Genomic DNA, 23,647 nt, shown 5'->3' on the forward strand with positions numbered 1-23,647 from the left:
TGCTGCACAGAATTCCATAGTTTATATCCACCAATGCTGACTTATCTTGTTCCCTAGTGTTTGGTACCTGCTTCTAACTCCCACTACACACATAGCCCAGTGATCTCTCAGTTCCAATGTAGGCAGGCTCTGTTTCTCCATGAGCACGTCAGGCAGGCTACATGTGGGGATGTGTGGCTGGCCTCTACCCTCTAACTTGGACTGTGACAGGCAGGATAAGAAGTGCTCCACTAATCCCTTTTGACTTTGTGCCCTCAGAATTTGAGTCTCCAAGGACACTTTCTGAAAGAATTTTCTACAGCATGGTAGAAAATTCCCATACATACCTATCCCATACATGCTATTAAAAGTCACTATAGGGGCGCCTGGGTGGCGCAGTCGGTTAAGCGTCCGACTTCAGCCGGGTCACGATCTCGCGGTCCGCGAGTTCGAGCCCCGCGTCAGGCTCTGGGCTGATGGCTCGGAGCCTGGAGCCTGTTTCCGATTCTGTGTCTCCCTCTCTCTCTGCCCCTCCCCCATTCATGCTCTGTCTCTCTCTGTCCCAAAAATAAATAAACGTTGAAAAAAAAATTAAAAAAATAAATAAATAAAATAAAAGTCACTATAACTTAGTGGTTATGTGAGCAGATTCTGGAGACACATGACCTAGGTTCAAATTCCAGTTTCACCACTTACCAGCTGTACTCAGCTCCTACCTGTAAAATGGGGATGGCAACGATAATAGTACCCACCACACAGGGCTGTTGCATTTACAACAGCGCTTGGCAGTAGTAAGTACTTAATAAATGTTGACCTTCGTTGTTCAAAATACATGCAGATTCTGAGACACAGAACCATATAGAAGGCCTCTAATACTGTCAGAATAGAAAAGCTAAGACACCGAAAAGGAAATAAATAGAAACAAATGATGTGTCTGGCTACACCAAAGAAGCTCCCTTTGTAATCTCTAATGGCAAGGCCTTTACAGGACCATTGTGGTCTTCTAAGACCAAACACTTAAGTATAAACAACAGAACCCCAAAGAAATCTGCTCCTTCTCTCTGTCTGGCTCTGGGAATTTTACAACAAGTTCTGGCTGCAGGAGGACCCTTTCCTCCTGGTGTGTGAGATGTTCTTGGCTGTCACCACTGGGTTTTGACTTCTTTGTCACTTTCTGATGCTGGAACCGTTGAGAAAGCTGGATGCAAGAGAGACAGGGTCAGCCCATGGGAACTTGGCTGCCCCTGGCTGTAGAGAAGAGATTCTCCTCCTTCGTGTCTCATGCCTCGAGAGTGACTCAGTCTTGACAGCGGTTTGGGCCACAGTTACTAGGCAGCTCTGCTAGGGTCAAGCCTGAAATTTATGGCTTGCTTGTCCTGGACCCAGGCAATACTTTCTCTCCCCTTGAAGATGAAAGGGTGGTTATTTCCCCGCACTTCCCCATCTCCTGCATTTTGTGACATGTAGGCTTCTGCAGTGACCCTCTTATTTATCTGGAGAATTAACTTCTAAGGGATACACTCATCTCCCCGACCAGCCGTAGCTGAAAGCCTTGAACTATAAGACCCTACATGGACAATTGGACGGCTTTCTGAAAAACATCTTCACATTCCCTCTGGTTCTTCCCAACCCCCCAACTGTTATTTGTATGAGAAACTCCATGGAAAAAACTTTGAGTGGACAAAGAAAAGCCAAGCCTTCCACAAAGTTATAAATTCCTTGAGAGAAGGGCTCGCCTCTTAGATTTCTTTGATCCCCTACAGCGCCTAGCACAGTGTCTTGTATATACTAGATACTCAAATATTTGTTGATTGATAAGATTCCGAGGCTTAGATCAGAGTGACTGGACAACATTTGCCTAAGGAAAAAAATGAATGGTTTCATACACAAAAACTCTTAATACTTCTTATCAGGAGTCGTCAAAATTCTAATTTTTACACTAAGATACTTAAAAAATAATAATTGCTATACCTGTAAAATATTTTGTAGGCCTTGGAATCTGCTTAGTAAAGGGAACTCATTTGTTTATTTGTTTCTTGACAGACATTTGTCAAGTTCCCAGATGTGTCAGACGCTTCTTCTGGGCATTAATAAAGCAAAGATAGAAACACTTCCTGCCCTAAATTCACAGAGGGGAGGCTGGCAGGCCAGCAGGCGATTAAAATATTATAAAGTAAGCACTCTGATGAGGGCATCGGTAGATTTACAGAAGGGAGAGAAGCTGAGGTTCCAAGGCTCAGGAGTTCATCTGGAGTTGACTTGGTATCATGCGGGGCCAGAACACCTCGGCGTCACCCATGAGCTGGGACTGAGACCTAGGGTCCTTCGTGGCCTGCAGAGTAGCCCCAAACCTCGGGGAACCCACTGAAACTACAGATCGCAATTCGATTATTTAAAACTCGCGATGACAACACCAAAATTTCCCGAAAGCATTGAAGTTGTGGTTTGACAAACAGAAAGCAGAAACGGGCTCATAAATACAGAGAACAAACTGATGGCTGCCAGAGGGGAGGGGGCTGGGGACATGGGCAAAATGAGTGAAGGGGAGCCGGGGGTACAGGCTTCCGTTACGGAATGAATAATCCTGGGGATGAAAGGTACGGCACAGAGAATATGGTCAGTGATGTTGTGAAAGCGTTGTATGGTCATAGATGGTAGCTAAACTTGCAGTGAGGATAGTATAAGGTACAGAGTTGTTGAATCACTGTGCTGTATGCTTAAAACTAATGTAGCAACACATGTCACTGTACTACAATAAAAAATAAAGTTACAGTTTGAAAATCCTAAAGCATTTACAAGTGAATTATCTGGGGGGGGGGGGGGGGGAAGAAGGTCAGAGGTCCCTGGGTGGCTCAGTCGATTAAGTATCTGACTTCAGCTCAGGTCATGATCTCACATCCGTGAGTTCAAGCCCAGCGTCAGGCTCTGTGCTGACAGATCAGAGCCTGGACTCTGCTTCGAATTCTGTGTCTCCCTCTCTCTCTGCCCCTCCCCCACTCACACTCTGTCTCTCTCTCTCTCTCTCTCTCTCTCTGTCTCAAAAATAAATAAACATTTAAAAAATAAGAAATAAAAGTAAAAAAAGAAGTTTGCTAACAGGACCTGCCTGGGAGAACTGTTGCAGGGATACATTTATTTCATGCACATAAAGGTGCTTGAACACCTGGAAGAACTACCCAAATGTCCGTGCCATTTTGAAATCAATTAGTGTCCTATCTCCAAGGTTAAAGCCAAAGCCAAAGATGAAAAGCTGGACATTGTTTCTTTTCACTGCTTTATTTTTGTACAGGACAACGTGACCCAGAGTTTGGCCAGATCTCAGGGAGGAGGTTAGGATGTGGCTGACTTTGGATAAATTGACAGCTAATCCACTCAATCCACAGTGACAAAAAGGCATATGAACTTGTCTCTGCGCTAATCAGATGGATTGGAATTTCATTGGACAGCCTGATTATTCGGAATGTGCCATTACCTGCAAAAATAAAAGAGAGCAAAGCAGAAGACCGCCTTAGATTCCAAGCCCACAGCACGACTGAGACAAAGAGGCCTGCATCCTTTTTTCCAGATCGAGACTAGAAAAGTCCTTGTGTCTTTTCCTACTGAGGTTTTCCTTGTTCGGGTATCAACACAGGCCGCTCCCAAAGCGATTCTTTATTCTTGTACCTTCGGTATCAGAACTGAAGGGATGAGCCCCTTAAAAGTAGGTCAGCTACTAACCAGCCAAGAAAAGAGAAAATTAAACGCAGGCATGGAAGCCAATGACTTGTTTGTGCTCTCCACCCTATTTGGTTAAAAAATAGTAAAGGACAAGGGAAATAGGCTTAAATTAAATCAAATGGGCTTGCCAACATGCCCCCATTTTCTCCATTTCCTAATCCTTTTATAAATTCCATTGAGATGGGATTTGCTTTTAGACTGATTATGTGGCTTAAAAATCAGCATAATTACAAGATATTTGTTGAAAGGAAATTCCTCATTTTGGCTGTTTGGTTTCCTTTCCAGTATTGAGTGGTGGATGACCTGGCTGGAACCAGTTCCATCTGGGACCTTCCTCCTTCCCCAGGCATCTCGGAGGTAAAGAAGTCCTTCAGGATACCCTCATAGTTGTCAAATAAGGAAACCAGGACCTAGAGAAGCCAGGTGATTTTCCCAGCAACTCAGTGGCAAGGCCAAGAATGGGACTCTGTGTGTGAGACAGTTCATTCATTAACGCTAATTATTGTTCATGTAAAGCTAGAAAATGGGTCTTAAAAAAAAACAAAGTTTAAATATAAGAACACAGAGCTGATATTTCAACAGTAACATAAATCAGTTATTAATAGCTCCCTTTGATCAAGAATGGGGCTCTTGACCAAAGAATTTTGGATATGGAAAGCAGAGGCTCCATACCTTTGCTTCCCTTTTGGCCTCAGGATGGATCTTCTGGAATTCCGGGCCAGGATTCTTCTTGCTCTTTCTCTGGTCCTCCAAAAAAATTCCAGAATTTCTAGCATATCATCGTTATATTATCAACAACTATCACCTGCTGATTAACATAAATGACCTTTGTAGGAGGCTGAAAGAGGGAGCAGGATAACATTCCCGCTTTCACAGAGATTCAGTCTGGACAACGTGATCTGGGATGAGGGGAAACATTTCCAGTAATAGTAGTAATAATAATAATAACACATCTTATGGATCCAGGTGTGAAGTGCTTTACTGATTTGTCTCTTCTAACCCTCACACTAAACCCCACACCCATTTTACAGGAAAATGTAAACTGCAGAGTTGTCTGGCCTTGTGAGAGACCTGGTCCAAGTGGCAGACAATCTTATCTTATACCCCAGAAAACAGTTTTTCTTAACAAGGACACTAGGTAGGAAACAAAGCCCCTCTTCACAACATAGCTTCACAGTCATTGGATATTTTAATTATATTTAACAATATTCCCTTTGTATGCACAGATCCATCAAAGAGAAGAGCCTTTTAAAATGTCTTCTTTTTCTTAATTAATTTATTGAGTATGTATAACATTTCTGAGTGCTAAGCACTCTTCTTATCTTTCAATCCTCACAATAACACAGAGAGGGAGGTATTGTTATTATTACTCCCATTTTACAGATGAAGAAACTGAGACACAGACAGGTTAGGCAACTTGCCCAAAATAACACAGCTCATAAGTCACGATCACAGCTTCAAAACACAGGCAGTCAAGCTCCTGAGTCCAGGCTTTACCCACCACACTGTACGTGCCTGTGCACACAGTACAGCTGCCTGGGAAAAGGGAGACCCTAACTCCTGCCTGCGGAGAAGCAAGAGAGCTTGTCCAAGGGCACACAAGGGTAGCCTCCTAGTTGTTCTCATGCCTGTTGCCTTCTCCATGGCCCCTTACAGGCTGTGGGTTGCCGGTTGTTTCTTAGTAAAGAGAAGCTGAACTGAACGAACCAAAATGTTGGTGAAGGTCAATGTTGAAAGAGGTGCCCTTCAGTGTTTCTTTGTGCATGTTTCTTCTGAAAGTAAACAGACATTTGGATCACAAAAAGCGGCTGGGAATATGGAGCAAGGACAGTCAGGTACACAGAAAAACTCAGCAGTATTGAGGCTTTTTCGGGTAGAGAGTGTTTGGGGGTTTCTTCTTCTTCCTCTTCTTTTTCTTCTTCTTCTTCCTCTTCCTCTTCCTCTTCCTCTTCTCCTTCTCCTTTTTTTTGGGAGGAATTGGAAAATAGCATACTGTATCATCCATCAAATGGGACTTTTTCGTTATTCCCCTATAACACCCCAAACTTCCCAGTTGATTTCTAAAGGTTTGAAATCATTTCATCTTTATGAAACAGGATTTCCTTATCAACATTTTTAATCATCGTGACCGATTTGTTTTGATACCTTCAGAAAATGGCTTCACGATGTAAACCAGAAATTCACTACCCAGAGATTCACTAACAATTGGTTGACTGAGTAATTTCATAATTATCAGAATATCCATGAATTTGAATACAACATTTTATTCACATTCTAACTCGAGTAGGAGAGGCAGTGGGGAATCAGGAGGGGCTGGTTTTATTTCTAACTAAGCCACAAACTCGGCAGTATGTCAGGGATAATAATTCTTACCTACTTCCAACTTTATCCCCAGGGTGCTGGAAATGACTAAGACATCAGACAGTAAAATATAATACCCAGGAAGTTAAACAGTGACTTGTATGTGTAGACTCTTAGGAAAAAGAGACAGGAGTACCTGAGAGAATTTACTACAGCAAGGCCTCACGTTTTTATTGGCTTTTCATGAGAAAGGTGTGGAATGGGGAGAGACACAGTGGAGTTTTGGCTTTAAGTTGATGCCTGAATACATTTAAGCTAGGCAACCAATAGGGGAATTGAATAAGGAGGTGAGGTAGGAGAAGCTCAGATAATGGTGTACAGGTTAATAAATACGAGGAGGAAGGGGAGCCTGGGTCGTTCAGTCTGTTAAGCATCTGACTCTTAGTTTCAGCTTAGGGCATGATCTCACATTTCATGAGTTTGAGTCCCTCATCAGGCTCTGCACTGCCAGCACAGAGCCTGCTTGGGATTCTCTCTCTGTCCCTCCCCTGCTCTCTCTTTCTCTCTCTCAAAACAAATAAACTTAAAAAAAATAAGTATGAGGAGGAAGAATATTTTATGCGACATGTAGAGTTGGGAGGGGACAGATGGGCTTGGAACATTATGTCAAGACTGCAGTTGTAGTAGATGGCTTGCAAAAATTGCTGAGATTATTCCCCCATTTCTGTTCATGTACTCCCCTTTGTCTTTGTTTTGTTTTGTTTTGTTTTGTTTTGTTTTGTTTTGTTTTCAGTAGGCTCCATGCCCAACACGGGGCTTGAACTCGCAACCTCAGGATCAACAGTTGCATGCTCTACTGACTGAGCCAACCAGATGCCCCCATACACACCCCTTTGCCAATCCTCCCACTGAGAGGTGAAGTGTATTTCCCTACTCCTTGAATCTGGACCAGCTTTGCAACCACTTCCTTTGACCAATAGAATGTAGCAGAAATGACATAGACTTCTGGGCCTAAGCCAGGAGACACCCTACAGCTCCCACTCTTGCCCTCTTTGAATGCCACCCCTGTGAAGAAGCCCAGGCTAGCCTCTTCGACGGTGAGAGACAATGGGGAGAGAGGCCCAGGAGCTAGCCAACACCAATATCAGGCATGTGAATGGGGCCATAAGACAGTCCAGTCCCAGCCTATCTACCAGCTGATATAGTCATGCCAGTGACCCCAGATGAGGCTGGCAGAAAACTGCCTAGCTGAGCCCAGCCCAAACTGCCGACCCACAGAATTGTGAGCAAAGGGATGGTTAACACTTAAAGCCATTACATTTTGAGGTTTGTTAAGCTGCCATAAACAACTGATCTAGAAGTTGATACTAGAAGTAAGGTCTGCCATAAATAACCCCAAACTCCTGGACACATAGTGAGGAAGCTGCCAGAAGAGACTGTAGTCTCAGGAGCAAAAGGTTGCCTGCAATAACTCAGAAAGTAGAAAATGTATCCGACAAGCTGAGTAAGGAAATTCTCTCCTAGAGAAAGAAATAAGCTCAAGGAGAAACTGTTCAGTGTGCAAGCAGAATTAGAGGGAATATAGGGGCACCTGGGTGGCTCAGTCAGTCAAACATCCGACTTCAGCTCAGGTCAGATCTCATGGCTCGTTGAGTTCAAGCGCCGCGTAGGGCTCTATGCTGACAGCTCAGAGCCTGGAGCCTGCTTCAGAATCTGTGTCTCCCTCTCTCTCTGTCCTTTCCCCACTTGCCCTCTGTCTCTTTCTCTCTCTCAAATATAAATAAACGTTTAAAAAAAAAAAGAGGGAATGTAGAAGACCTGCTACGTGCTTGGTTGAAAAACAAAATCATTTTTCACCAAGTGTCTCCATTTGGCAAAAGAGTCTCAGAGTGATAAATGCCTTCATGAAACCAAAGATGTCGCTTGAATACCTTCTATGAATACCTCAGAAAACTCAGTAGACCGTCTCAACTGGACAAAAGAACTCCCCAAATATATTTTTTTTAAGTTTATAATTTTTGAGAGAGAAAGAAAGAGAGAGTACAGGGGGAGGGGCAGAGAGAGAAGAGGAGAGAGAGAATCCCAAGCAGGCTCCACACTGTCAGTGCACAGAGCCTGATGTGGGGCTTGAACCCATGATCTGTGAGATCATGGCCTGAGCCCAAGTGGGATGCTCCACTGACTGAGCTACCCAGGTGCCCCAGGAACTCTCCAAATCTTAAAAGCATTTTCTTGAAGCTGCTTGATTCATGGCCCAAAGTGAAGAGAGGTCTATCTACTGGAGTGGACTGCAGGCTGCCGTACCAGAAATCCACACCGTTGTTAAGGGGGGCATACCGTATCACGCTAAAAAGGAGAGAGTACATTCAAAACAGAAAGAGTCTTCTGGGTCCCCAACTTTCTAGGGCAGGAAGCAAGCTGAGAATGCTATTCAGCAATTCTTAGAGGAGAGGAAATAACATCTGAGAAAGTACAGCCAAGAGCCCAGAGGGGAGAACCAAGAGTCAAGAGGAACGGTGAACTAAGATACTACTCCCAGGGAGCAAAACTGGGTCCTAATGAGGAAAATTCCTGCCCTTACGGTAGAGGAGCCTGAGAATATGTGTCCAGCTGGGTCTCAGAATTGTCAAGGACTCACAACTGTCACGTGCCTCTAGTTTTCCCTTTCTGGGTGGGGGTCCACAGCATTGTCTGCATCTCTCACCATAGTATATTTAGGGGCAGAAGGTGCAGAGTCATAACTAAAAATACACATTCTCTGCACCATTCTGGCCCTCAGTGCACTGTGGTGCTTTGTGTGATCTACCAGAGGGGCCTCATCCAGATCTGGCCCTATTTCAAAGGACTCTCAGACTTCAGGCCAATGGGATGAGCCTTTCAGGGTTTTTATGGAGAAGGGATGTGATTGATTATGGCCGGAGGTGGACTTTGGTAGATTATTTGCAAAAAAATGGACACAACAACCTCTCCCATATCTGGATGCACATCCCTTTGCAGTAGGACGTGGCTGTGGTTCCCATCAAGAGGTAGAGCCTATTTTCCACGTTCTCAATCTGCAAAGGCAATTTGTGGCTCACATGCAACATTCAAGTCTAGGCTTTCAAGAGGCTTTGCAGCTTCTTGGACTGCTGCCACCTTGTGAGGAGGCCAGGCTAGCCTCCTGGAGGATGAGAGGGCACGCAAAGAGCCGCACCAATGCCATACATGTGAGTGAAGACATTTGAGACCCCCTCATCCCAGCTGACCCACCAGCGGGCCCAGGCATGACCAGCAGAACTGCCCTGCTGAGCCCAAACCAAATTGCTGACCCCCAGAGTCACGAGTAAATAAGAATGGTTGTTTGAGGCCATTTGGGTTGATCTGCTACACGGTAGTAGATAGCTGATATGAGGGTAAATGTCTATCACAACGCTAAAAGGCTTTCTCACCTTCCTTCAAGGTAGTTCCTGGCTCACTAGGAAGTGAGCAAAATAAGGAGGGGCTCTGCCCCAGGTGTGGTTTCAGTTTCTCTGACTCTCCCCCTGGGAGGGAGGAGCATGTGCCCAGGTAGCTCTCCATTAACTCCTTTTGAGACTCAAGACTTCCTCGGTAGTGGGTAATAATAACAGGCTGAGCACTTATTAGTGTCAGACATGGATGCCAAACGTTTTCCTTGAATCATCTCGTCTAACAACAGGTCCTATTGTACCTATTTTTGAGGTGGCTGATACCGAGAGAGGTTATTTGCTGCAAGTCAAAGCTAGCCTCACCCCAGAACCTTAACTACTGTGCCAGAGCCCCTGAGTCACTGAACACGGACACCAGTGTAGAGGCAGAGAGGAAAAGGTGAGCGGTGCAGGGCTCAGAGGTGCTCCCGGCTGCATATGGAAAAAATGTTCAGATGGTCCCTAACTTCAAACAGTCTTCTCTTTTCTACAGACTCCGATACCCCCACCCTGGTTAATTTATCAGTTTTCTGCAGCTGTAATATCTTTTGCAAATGACTTCTATTTTTTTTATTTTTTTAATGTTTATTTATTTTTGAGAGAGAAAGAGAGAGAGAACAAGCAGGGGAGGAGCAGAGGGAGAGAGAGAGAGAGGGAGCCTGAGGATCTGAAGCAGGTGCACCGTCAGCGCAGAGCCTGATGTGGGGCTGGAACTCACAAACCGTGAGATCATGATTTGCGCCAAAGTCAGATGGTTAACTGAGGTTTGTAAATGACTTCTAAAGCTTTATTTTAAGTTCAGAAACTCTGGGGATCCCTTTTGTAACCACCAGGTAAACCGAACGCAGGTCAGCACAGACTGTGGAAGAAAGACAACAAGCAGCTCATTTATTTCTCCAGCTCAAAGTCCTCACCAACTCCTTGTCACACTTTTGTTCTTTTGCTCCTAGCAACCCACCATCAACTAGAAAGACAGCCACCTCCGTCTGATGCAGCAATTAAAGTCACAATGTGGATTCAGAATTCAGAACAAAGGCAGAGGCTTGTGTACTTGCGCCATAGTGAACTCCATAAGGCTCTCGTGCTGGCAGGCTTTATTTTAAAGAAACTTGATATAGAGTATAACCGATGCTTCTGGCTGTGCTGTGGGTCAAGTTCAAGTTCTCTGACATACAGCTCCCAGGGAGAGGAGCAAGAAAGAAATAGGAGGAGGGAGGAAGTTTAGTAGACTTAGGAGAAATAGGGAAAAATCAAAATTAGGAAACAGACAACAAGGGGATAGTGGGAGAAAAATTAAAGGAGGTGGGAGCAGAAAGGATTTATTTAAAGAAAACAGTGAAATAAAGAAACAAGAGAAAATATACAACACTGGAAGCTACGGGAATGGAGCAGAATGAAAAATCGGGCTTTAGTAATGTGGCAGTTAAAAATAATATTAAAAAATCAGTCACGAGGATGTAATGTCCAGCACTATGACTCTAGGTACCAACACTGTATTCTATATTTGAAAGTTGTCGAAAGAGTAGATCTTTAAATTCTCATCACAAGAAAAAAGAAATTTTTGTCGTTGTGGGGTGATAGATATTAGCTAGACTTACTGTGATGATCATTTTGCAATATGTACAAATATCAAATCATCATGTGGTACACATGAAACTAATATGTATCAATCATAGCTCAATTAAAAAAATTTTTGAATTCTGTTCTCTAAATTTCTCCCTCCCACCACAAGGCACAAAGCTAACATGAAATACGGATCTCTGCAGAACCGGCATCACACGCACACACACACTCGCACACACACACACCGCATACCATATGCACAAGACACGTACCACATACACAGCACACATAACCATATACACAACACAACACACACACACAACACACATGCCATGCACACAACACAGACACACACCAAACACACAACACATACCACCTATGACACAAACAATACACACACATACAGCGATAGGAATGGGTCAAGGAGCCTAGATTCTGTGCAAGCACGTCTTGTGGTCAGTTCCCTGACACCCCCGTCATCTCCAAGAGACCCACAGCCTTCCAGGTCTCCTTAGCAAAGGACAGACATGCTAGTCTCTGCCGAGCCCTGTGATGTTGTCATCTCCCAAACATTTTCGTAAGATAGCAAGTTAGGGACCAGTGTGTTCAAAGGGAGGATTTAGTCTATTTACAGATTCATATCAGTGGGTGGCCAACTTAGTTTGAATCTTGATAGAGGACAGGAAAACAAGAAGGCTGGCTTGCCCCAGCAGAGGTTTTCAAGTATCCATTTGGAAAGTACGTGAAATATTTCCAGAGGAGTCTGCCTGTCCATTCCAAGTCCTATAGGAACCATGGTTAACACGGGGTACACTTCAGATTTTACTTTTCTGAGCCTTCGAACAAATAAGAGAAGATCCTACAAAGAACCTGTTAATAAATACTTTTTGGTAGTTTAAGGAGTTATTTTTGTCTTTTCTCCTTTAAAAAATGTGTTTTCCCAGAATGAATGAAAAAGAAACACAAAGTGTTATATACCAAAGGAGGGAACTAAATACAGCGTCTTCGCCCTTCCAACGTTTAATGTCGGCAAAGTTTATACACTTTCCATATTGGATTGTGAGATACCCGACTTACCTAAATTGTTTACACTCTCCAAATGTCCAGAAAGCACAGCAAACCAAATAAGAAATGCTAACAGAAAGCAAGAAACGGTCCTGGTGCCTTTATTTCATCTGTCATACCACCATCTTCCACCCATGTCCATCCCCAACCCTGGCTTCACTGGAAGAGACAAAGAGGGGTCTGAGCGTCAGATGAGATTCTGCCTTTATAACAGAGCAAATAGAGAAACACCTCCACCATCTGGGTCCTACCCAGAGACGTAATTGAAGTGCTTGTGCGATGCCCAGGTTCCCATTGGCCTCAGCAAACACTGCCTTATTCATCACCATGCTCGTGTGAGCAAAGGGAACAGAACCACTAGGATCCTCTGTTCCACGGGTGGAAAAACAAACAGAGTGGCAAGGAGCTGTGGCAAAGGTCACACCCACAGTTGGAAGCCCAAACTAGTGCCAGAGGGGCAGACTGCTATGGGCCCCGGGCGCATCCAATATTTTCACTGTGAACATCTTTGCCACAAGCATTTTCACACCAAACATTTTGCCACCTAACTAATTGGCTATGAGGCAGTTTGGCCCTAAGAGATAAAATCACGAAAAATAAAAGAGGGATATTCATCAAAATGGGCATAATGGAACATGAAAAATGAATAACAAAAGCAAAAAGACTTTATTGCAAAATACAAAATATTTTAATGCACTTAAAATGTGTGTAAATTCATGGTAATACTGCTCAAATAACCGATTTTATTTTGTGGATTGTACCTAAGCACGGTCTTCAACGTCTTTCATTCATTCATAGTGTTACACATTTTTTGCTTGCTGATTTCTCTCTTCATTGGGCATCTTTCTCTCTCTCTCTTTTTTTTTTTCACTAAAATTTCTTCCCTCATGGAGCATCTGGGTGGCTCAGTTGGTTGAGCATTGGACTCTTGATTTCAGCTTGTGTCGTGATCTCATAGTCGTGGAATGGAGCCCCACATCAGGCTCAGCACTGAATGTGGAGCCTGCATAAGATTCTCAATTTCTCTCTCTCTCTCTCTCCCTCTGCCCCTCTCCCTGGCATGTGCGCTCTCTCTCTCTAAAAATAAAAAAATAAAATATAAATAAATAAATAAATAAATAAATAAATAAAATTTCTCCCCTCATCAAGGGAAGTATCAGTTTCCAATATCAGGATGCTTATCTGTAACTGAGCTTTGTATGGCGTTGTGAAAGCTTTCTACACTATCGTTTGTTGTTGGCATATTGTCACATGTTCATTAATGATTGCAAAGTTCGATGGGAAATGTGCATTCAAAACTCTCTGCCACGGTATAGATCATGACGGTGGCTAAGATTTATATAAAAGTGGGAGTGTTGTGTCAATGGAGAGATGACACCCAACCGTCAGCCAGTTGATGAAACCAACAAACTGTCAAACCAAACGGTTAACCGGGTTTTTTTCTATCTTTTATGGCAAAGCTGCATTATAGCCAATTCGTTATATGGCGAAAACATTTGTGGCAAAGATGCTTACGGCAAAACTCCCTAGAACCAGGTCCGGAACCCCAGGGAAGCTGGAACTGAAATGAGCGGTTGCTAGCAGCATGAACTCCTGTTACAAGTCCACACCTTGGGATTCATTGCTTGCTCCATTCCCTCAGTGATAAGGCAGCCCCGTTTCAGAGTGCCCATTAACCCAAAAGTACAGAAGGAAGACAGGGAGGGAGAGAAGAACACTGGCATTTTTCTGCAAGCCTTTTAAATTTTCTCATGCCACAGGAAGCAAACATTTTGTGTAATTTTCCAGTGGCCTTGATTAAACACGTTTGTAATTCAATACAACTGTAGCTTGAAGAAATTAAAGGCCATGCCAGTCTTATCAAATGTTTGGTCCCAGCTAGAGACCTAGAAAGATTAAGCACTCAAGACGTGCCCAGCTTACTTCTGTGGAGTCTATTCTTTCAGAGTGTCCCCTCCTTTGTTTAGTACGCAAGGCCATTTATAATCTGTCCCTGATCTACCTTTCTCACTGTCCCTGTCACTTCCTGCTTACACATATCACTCATGCCAGCCATCCTCTGGTACAAGCCACAGACCTTCTGTGTAGCCTTCTGACCATTTCCAGCTCTCTCTCACATTCTCTGCTTATCTATATCTGGCTCCTTCTTCAGAATCTAACAGACACACTCCATCTTGAAGAAAACTTCCTTCACCATCTAGTCCTCTGAACTCCAAACATTTGTCCCAGTCCAGGTCAGGTCATTCGTGTAGGAATACATTCGGGCAGCACCCCTTGCCAGCCAGTGACTTGGGTGTGTCCTCGGCCTCTCTGAGCCCCTTCCTCCTTAACATGAAATCACATACCCTTCTCAATGGAGTTTTGTGAAGATGAAGCAAGGCGGTCTATGAAGGTGCCCGGTGCAGTGTCTGGAACACTGGTGGGCCCCTCGTGAACGCATTTTCCCACTGCCTGCGCCAGGCACAGCACTAGGCACAGGGAGAATGTGTGCCTGACGTGGCATATGGGCAATGAGTGGACCTGTGTAAATTTGAGCAAATTTTTAAATTTCTCTGTGTCTCACTATCCTCATCTTGAAAACGGGGTGGTTGATAACATTTCCACGACAGCCTGTATTATAACCTTAAAGGAGTTAGTAGCCAGAAAGGGCTTAGAATGTTGCCTGGGGAGTAGTGACCGTTCAGTAAGTCTTAGCCATAATGCAGATGCAGGCAGAGGGAGTAGCATGGTGAGCAAGACAGATGTGGATTCTGTCTTCATAGAGCGAGTAGAAGATAAGACACAAATACATTTGTGCTACAATACAACCCATTTGGTATTTGACATATGTTATCTTGAGTTGTTAGTTATCTATTTACATGTATGTCTTGTCCCCTATCAAGATGGCAAATTTATTGAGGGAGGAGGGCCTGGATCCAATTCTGCCACATCCCCTATGCTGTCCAGAGTGTCATGTATATGGCAGGCATTCGATAATATTTATTGCTAATTACCTAAAAGATTGATCTTTCCTCTGCAATAAAAACTTTATTATGAAGATCCTATTCATCAGTGAGGATCTATGGCTTTCTCTCTTAGTGTGTTCAAAGCAACGTGTGAAAAATTAACACATAATTACTCTCCTGTGGACCCCAGGACCTCCGAGTCTCTCCCACCTATAAATTCATCATCATGGGGTTGACACACCTAGAGCTCAGACACCATCAACCTGCAGTTAAAGCTGGTCACTGGTCCTCCAAACGGCATTTTTCCAATGAAGCAACAACAATAACAACACATTATCCCACTTAACCCTGACAATACCCTATGAGGCAGGGACTGTTACCATCCACATTTTATAGGCGGGGAAATTGAAGCTCATAGAGCCAAGGTTATTTGCCCACAGCCACACGTGAGTGGTGGAGCTGAGATCTGAACCCAGGCAGTCTGGGGAGCATGCACCCCTATGCCAGACTGCCTTGGCTGGTGACAAAAAGACAGCTTGGCCTCTTCTAACAAGAAGGCGGCAACAGATAAGAACCAACGGCAAGCCCCCAAGGGAAGATCTTTATGGTGGAGACTTCTTTTCTCACAGCCATGGTCACAGGTGGCCATTTTCCCATGGGGCTTATGGCAGCTGGGCTGTTCCTACTGGTCTGGGAATCCTGTCCAAGTCTCTTGCTTGGGGCCCCCACACAAAGCCCTCACCAAGAGTCCCAACCGGGGCCTCCCACCTAGGGCTCCCCACCCAGGGCCCTCACCAAGGTCCCCCACCCAGAGTTCCCCACCCAAGGCCTCCTATCCAGGACCCCTTTCCAAGGCCTCCCACCCACAGCCCCTCAGCCAGGGCCCCCCACTCAGGGCCCTCTGGAACAGAAAGAGTGATCCACCTCTTCCTTCCTTCCCTTTGTACTGTCTCTTCTTGGTAATTTTTTTTTTTTTTAATTTATGATTTTCAGCCCAGCCGGTTGTTAGCCTGCTGTGTTTGGAAATGGTAGATGATTAAACCTCCCGACCAGGTGTAAATGCAACCTTTGTCATCCTGGAGGCTGGGAGAATTACCTTGTTGGGCTGCAACCTACCTCTGGCTCCAAACTTTCTGCCCTAGCAAGACCCTCTTACGGGCCAAGGTCTACGAGGCTTAGGTCTCCCAACTGATTTCCCTGCTCTGAGCCCAGTTCAGAAGCGAGACATTTCAGATGTACCACATAGCCACAAAAACACTGAAGAGAGCCAAAATTCAGGGGAAACATCAAGCCTTCTCTCTCTCTCTCTCTCTCTCTCTCTCTCTCTCTCTTTAGGGAATTTTTGCCAGGTAAATAATAAAAATATGTAATCATTGACTAGGTCTTTATACCTGACCGAAGATACGTTTGTATTTCTGTTGCCAGTAAATATTCCCACCGGTCCCTTAGCCTCGGTAGCCACCCTGTGGCCCTCAGAGTCCTCTTGTCCACTCGTCCACTCAGATGTGGCTTCTGGCTTGAGTCCTAGGGAGCTACGGACAGATAGAGAGGCCAGAACAAGCCCCAAAGCAGCAGCTGAGGAGGCCACTCCTAGAAATGGGCTTACGAGCTCCCCTGCTCAAGGAAGCCCCTACAGTTAGCCGCAGGCCTTGGTTGTGGCCCTTGGTGGGGAGAGACCAAGCCAGGATTCCCCTGCCATGCCATTGCTAAACCCACAACAGGAGTTCCGGACCTGCGTGCGTTAAGGGCATCGGTGGCCCCGTGCTCCTGCAGAATCAGCCAGAAGCTTTGTGTTGACTTTTTCAGGCCGGGTTCTCACCAACAGACATGGGCTTCAGGAAGGTTACTGCTGAACAAATAGCATGTAGTGAGTGTGTTTTCCATGCACGTTCCCAACGTGCTGAGCTTGGCTACTGCTCAAGGTGAGCCAAAGACAGCCAAACCTGTTCCCAGGCCGCTTTACTTTGTCAAAGTCCTCTTTCAGGAGCCTGGGGGCTGTCACTGGATTTCAGTATCATTTGGGCAGAGAAGTAAAATTCTACTTGGGAGTCCTCTAAGGGCAGTAAATAAATGTTTGTCAAAGACAGAATGAATAAATCAATAAATCAATTAACATGTGTTTAGTGAGCCGTCACCTTGAGCCTGGCCCCGAGTAACTCCCTGTGGAAGATTTGCCGACCCTCCAGTGGCAGCAGACAGATTGCAGAACAAAACCAACATCCACCGGATCACTCGAAGCCGCCCTACGACACACAACTATTCCTGCACTTAGAAATTTGCTTTCACTTTGTTCTAGTTCGGTCTTTGCAATTTACATTACAGGTCATGAAAGTCTTTGAATTTTGCAAAGGCTTTTGGTTGAAACCAATAGCATGTTAACCAGCAGCAAGGTTGTGATGTTCTGTAGCAACGGCAGGCGTGTTCAGTGTGCAAGCAAAGCAGGAGATAAGAGAATGGGTTGGAGTGGCCTGTCGGTGAGCCTGGGTCACAGATGCAGGAACGGGAGACAGGATGGTCTCAGGCAGCACGGGGAGCAGCGAGAGGGAGGCTATCTGAGACTGCAGACAGCCCCAACACTGCGGTGAAGGGTTTTTCTCAGCGGGGGAGAAGGAGTCAATCCTAGAGGTATCTTGAAGAAGCAAAGCCAGAACAGAGACAGAATGGCAATGGGCAGGACTTCCAAGACAGCGGGCAGGGGAAGGAGGTTGGCACACTGACTCTGTCCTGAGAGATGGGGTGGGGGTATGAACACAGTCAGGAGACATGGGAAGGGGTGACGACAAGCAGGAATGGGACCCGCACCGGAGGTCTACTGAAATCTCGGCCCCTGCTGTCCTCTGAGAGGCAGAAGACTGCCACACTCCACTGCTTTTGGCCTCAGGATCTCCTTTTCTCTTTGTTCTCAAATTAGCCTCATTTTAGCCCAGATTTATCTCCTACTCAGCCTTTCCTCCTCTTCTAATGACTGATTATTCATGTTTGAGGAAGAGATGATGTCGCTGAAAAAAAAGATACACTGATGAGATTTGTTCTCAACATGGAAAAGGCAGCCTCAGACACCATGGGGAGGTTGGTCTCTGAAAGTTTCGAGAATCCATCTCCAAAAGGCCACTCCTCAGAGCACACCGGGTTTTTATACAGGTGATGTTTGAATGAAAAGATAGATAAGGGTGTTCTAAAGAAGGAAAGAAGGGGAAAAGAAATCACCTGAGGTGGTATTAGGAAGGAATGTGGGGCATCCATGGCAAGTAAGGGAGTGGCCATGATATAGGCTTGGCACAGTCCCCAAGAATGACTTCTGCCTGTAAAGTCCTTGTACTGGGTAGGAAGTAGATTAGGAACAACAGATACCAGCCTTGTAGTGGCTGATTGGATGGATGGACGGATGGATGGATGATTGATGGATGGAGTGATTTTAACATTCATATATTGATTCAGGCGTATTTGTGCCAAGTACTGTGCTAGGGTAGGGGCACCCTTCAAGAAAAAGAAAACACAGTCACTGTGCTTTGGGGACCCAAAGTTTATGTGAAGAAACACAAGGACAAATAATCCCAACAATGTTAACTGTCCTGTAAAAAATGGTATGGTAACAAGGGACTGATTCTTCCTGGAGAAGGTGGGAAAGTTCTGTGGATGAGGAGACATTTGAACAGAATCAAGGAGAGTAATAGTATGCATGTCGGTGTGCATACATGCACACACACACACAAACGCACACATAAACACACACATATGCACATGCATAAGCATGCACACACACACACACAACACATACATATATACACACATAAACATACAACAAAGATTCACGCACATAAACACATGCATATGCACATAAACCCACACATGCATAAACACACATACACACACAAATGCACACACACATATACACACACACACAGCAAAGATACATGTAGAACCCACCAAGTCAAGGGATTTTGGAAGCACAATGCAGGCCATAGGCTCGGTATGCTCAAAAGCAGGAGGGTATGACAGAGTCTGTGATGTTCTCAGAGAAATCAGAAAAGTTGTCAGAGGCTGGAACACGGTGTGTGAGGGGAGAAAGTCAGGGAGGAGACAGGTGGTCCTGTGATGCCATTAACTGACATCAGGTACACAGGGGAAGAAACTTGTTGGCAAAATAATGAATCCTGTTTGGGACAGGCTTTTCTGTCACCACCTGTCTCCTCATCCTCCTCCCAAAGCAGCTGGAAAGACCCTTCCGAAGCCTTATCATTTGATCTACCACATTTTCCAGAGAGCAAAATGGACAATTGAGCATGAAACAGGATTGATCTCACCAGAGAGTTTCAGATGCCAGCATTTTAATTTACAGCCATCCTTCACTTTGGGAAAGGACTGCAAAGTGGTCAGTAGTCAGTCCTGTCCTAAAAGGTAGCACTCCTAAGTCTTTTGTTTAAAATTATTAAGACACTCTGGCAAAGGGACAAGCTGACATTCTAATACATGCTATACATTTGACACGTGATGGTGGACATTAAACAAATGTTTATCAGATGAATGACTGTAATGACTTTGTGCCAGGCCCCGTGCAATATGCTACAAGGGAAGTACAGTCCCTGCCATCAAGCACTTCGCAGTCTAGTGAGGAGGACAGGTGTGTAAACAAATTGTTACAGTGAGATTGCTGTCATCTAGGAAAAAAAACAGACACAAAATAAGAGCTCTTTATTGCTGAGGTACAAGGGGCAAGAGGACGTGTGTCCCAAGCCTTCGGCAGGGCCCAGGGTGCCAAGCTGAAGAGTCTGATCTTTATCAGGGAGGCAACACGGAGCCACAAAAGAGTTTTAAGCAGAGGAGTGACATTATCAACACTGCATTCTGGAACGGTCACTTTGGTGGCTGTGCAGGCAATAGCTTAGCTAAAGAAGACTGGGGAGAAGATAGGCCAACAGGGAGGAGGTTATTTCATATGTACAGATGATAGACGTTGACTTTCTGAACCCAGGGGACACCAGGAGGGGACAAAAAGGAAGGCACACATTTGGGAGGTGTTTGGAAGGTAGGCACAATGGAGATTTGTGATGGATCTGATACAGGAGGTAAAGGAGAGGGTGTGTCAAGGGCCCCCCCCTGGTTTCCTGTTTGGGTAACCAGGTGGTTGGTAAAATACTACCAAGAGAGGAGATCAAGACAAAAGGCAATTTGAAGTGGGAAGGTGAGGATAGGAGGGAGAAGAAAGAATTCCAAATTGGACACGATGAGTTTGAGGAGCTGAGGGCCATGTCCATGTACATGGAGGGCCAGGGAAGTACCTGGGTATTCAAGACATCAGAAACAAAACAGGGCCAGTGGGACCCACTCACTGCATGACCTTGAGCCTCAGAGTCTTCATCTGAACAATGAAAGAGCACACTTGTATGTGGCTCCAGGGAGCATGAAAAGTGCATCCCTGGGGCGCCAGTGGATGGCTACAAATGAGTGTTCTTTCACATCAGAGGGAGTGTTCCAGACCCATCAAAACTTTCTTGCACTGTGCCACATAGAAGAGTGTTTTCATCCATAACTTTCATGAGAAAGAGCCTCAAATGCCTGTTCCCAGGCCCCCAGAGTAGGCCTGAAGATAACACATCACTCAGGATGGCTCTGATGCCATCACTGGATCCCAATCTGGCCCCCAGAACCCCAAACATTGCTCACTCTCAGGTGCCATTTTTTTTTTTTTTTTTAATTTTTGGGACAGAGAGAGACAGAGCATGAACGGGGGAGGGGCAGAGAGAGAGGGAGACACAGAATCGGAAACAGGCTCCAGGCTCCGAGCCATCAGCCCAGAGCCTGACGTGGGGCTCGAACTCACGGACTGCGAGATCGTGACCTGGCTGAAGTCGGACGCTTAACCGACTGCACCACCCAGGCGCCCCTCAGGTGCCATTTTTAATGAGCCCCTGAAAGGTGCCCTGTGTGGGAGTCCTCCCTCTCAGCATTCTCTAGGTAACAGCCTTCAGCAAGAGGAACGGTGGTGGGTGGGCTCAGGCTGACTTCTGTGGAGCCATAGCCTTTCAGCAGCCACCTCCAGGCCTCATGCCCTCTGGACTCAGGCAGAAATAATTCACATTCTTTACTGAATTATTAAGTATCAGACATCATAAGATATCTTCATGTTTCAACAAATAAAGCTGACACAATAGAATATCCATAAACAAAACAAAAACAAACAGACAAAAACTCAACCCATATCCATCCATCCCTTGCATCATATACAAAAGTTAACTTGATGTTTTTTTAATTATTTTATTTTATTTTATTTTATTATTTTGAGAGAGAAAGAGAGAGTACAAGTGGGGGAGAAGGGCAAAGGGGAGAGAGAGAGAGAGAGAGAGAGAGAGAGAGAGAGAGAGAACTTCAAGCAGGTTCTATGCTCAGCTTGGAGCCTGATACGGGGCTTGATCCTACAACCACAGGATTATGAGCTGAGCTGAAACCAAGAGCCATATGCTCAACCTATTGAGCCACCCAGATCCTCCCAAAAATTATTTTGAAAAGGATGATAAACCTAACTATAAAACCTTAAACTATAAAATTTCTAAAAGAAAACATAGTTGGGGGCGCCTGGGTGGCGCAGTCGGTTGGGCGTCCGACTTCAGCCAGGTCACGATCTCGCGGTCCATGAGTTCGAGCCCCGCGTCAGGCTCTGGGCTGATGGCTCAGAGCCTGGAGCCTGTTTCCGATTCTGTGTCTCCCTCTCTCTCTGACCCTCCCCCGTTCATGCTCTGTCTCTCTCTGTCCCAAAAATAAATAAAAACGTTGAAAAAAAAATTAAAAAAAAAAAAAAGAAAACATAGTTGAAAATCCTGATGACTTGGGGTTAGGCAAAAATTTCTTAGGCAGGACACTAAAAACACTAACGATTTTTTTTTTTTTTAGGTCATCAGCTGAAACTTATCAAAATTTAAAATGCCTTTTCTTCCAAAGATGTGATTACGAAAATTAAAAGACAAGTTATGGACTGGGAGAAAATATTTGGAAAAGACATAGATGATAATAAGAAAAAAAGTAACTTGATTTAAAAATGGGCAAAATATGTGAACAGTTTACCAAAGAAGATAGGTAAATAAACACATTAAAAGATGTTCAACATCAATAGTCATTAAGGATATGCAAGTTAAAACCACAATGAGATAGCACCGCACACCTATTCAAATCGCTATACCAAAAAAAAAAAAAAAAAGAGAGAGAGAGAGAGAGAAAGAGAGAAAGGAAAAAACAAGGAAAGGAGGAAGGGGGGGAGGAAGGGAGGAAGGAAGGAAGTGAAGGAAGGAAGGAAGGGAGGGAGGGAGGATACACAAAATTAATGTAAAAACATGTAAAGGTATTCACAACAGTAAAAAGCTAGAAATAATTTATTCAACTAGCGAATGGGTAAAAAACCTATGGCACATGAATGCTTACTTCCAGACCCCTTCCATCCCTACTGCTTAGCAGTAAAGAGGAACAAAATATGGATGCATGCAGCAAAATGATGAGTCTCAGATGCATTATGCTAAGTGAAAGAAATTGGACTCAGAAGACGACACACCACAAGATTCCATCTATGAACCATCTGGAAAAGACAAAACTACAGGACAGAACACAGATCAATAGTTGACCGGGGCTGGGGGTGGGGGTTTGATGACAAAAAGGCACAAAGGAACATTTAAGACTGATAGCGATGTCCTATATCCCTGGCTGTGGCGGTGGTTACACAGCTGTGTGTATGTATCAGACTTCATGGAACCACCTCCAAAATGGATGGATTTTATTGTAATGTAAAATAGATCTCAATAAACCTGACTTAAAGGGGTTGGATATGACAAAAAGTACATTTCTGGGATTTCCTCTTTCACGTCTAAGATAATGTGTTTATGTACATTCCTCACCAAACTCCCCAACATGATGTGGAACAGAGTTTGTTGTTGTTGTTGTTTTTATTATTTTTAAGTTTATTTATTTTGAGAGAGCATGAGAGCATGAGTGGGGGAGGGGTAGAGAGAGGGAGAGAGAATTCCAAGCAGGCTCCGTGCTGACACAGCACAGATCCTGACATGGGGCTGGAACCCACAAACTGTGAGATCATGACCTAAGCTGAAATCAAGAGTCAGACACTCAATCGACTAAGCCACCCAGGCGCCCCGATTTGGAACAGAGTTTTATGCTTCTCTTTCCACAATAGGATGGACAAACTGAGAATGGAAGTGTAATAGCTGAACTCCAGCAGCTTGTTTCTCCTCGGTTTGTGCTTCACTTCAGCAAAACATTTTATGAAACTTCACATTTGTGTGTGTACGTACACACTTCCAACCACAAGGATTTGGACCCAACATCCTAGAGGGGTCTTCCTAGCTCCACTTGTGCACTGCTGTTGGAAATGTAAATGGATACAGGCTTTGTGGATGGCAATCTGTATTAAAAGTGCTAAAAATGCTCACTTTTTTTTTCACCCTGAAGTTCCACTTTATCCTAGGGAATTAATCAGACAAGTAAGTATATAGGAAATAATAGTAATAGCTGTAAACAGTGGCAACTTACAAGGGTGATAGTTCATAATAGTTCATAGTTCATATCAAAATGCCTAGAAACACAGACTCAAGCTAAACTGGCTGGTTTGAATGCAACTTTGCCACTGTGTGACTTTGAGATAAGTTACTAAAC

The 23,647-nt window shown here is 44.6% G+C and overlaps 1 long non-coding RNA gene across 1 annotated transcript; it reads left to right on the forward strand.

Annotated features, from left to right (window-relative positions):
- The first annotated feature begins 2,467 nt into the window (after window positions 1–2,467).
- On the forward strand, window positions 2,468–23,210 carry LOC121032661 (uncharacterized). The gene is made up of 4 exons (XR_005791420.1): window positions 2,468–2,595; window positions 20,171–20,177; window positions 20,369–20,377; window positions 23,200–23,210. It is a non-coding gene; the product is annotated as an uncharacterized LOC121032661 (long non-coding RNA).
- Window positions 23,211–23,647: the final 437 nt, after the last annotated feature.

This window comes from Herpailurus yagouaroundi, unplaced genomic scaffold, assembly GCF_014898765.1.
Source record: "Herpailurus yagouaroundi ecotype Mexico unplaced genomic scaffold, PumYag 142, whole genome shotgun sequence".
Taxonomy (NCBI): Eukaryota; Metazoa; Chordata; class Mammalia; order Carnivora; family Felidae; genus Herpailurus; species Herpailurus yagouaroundi.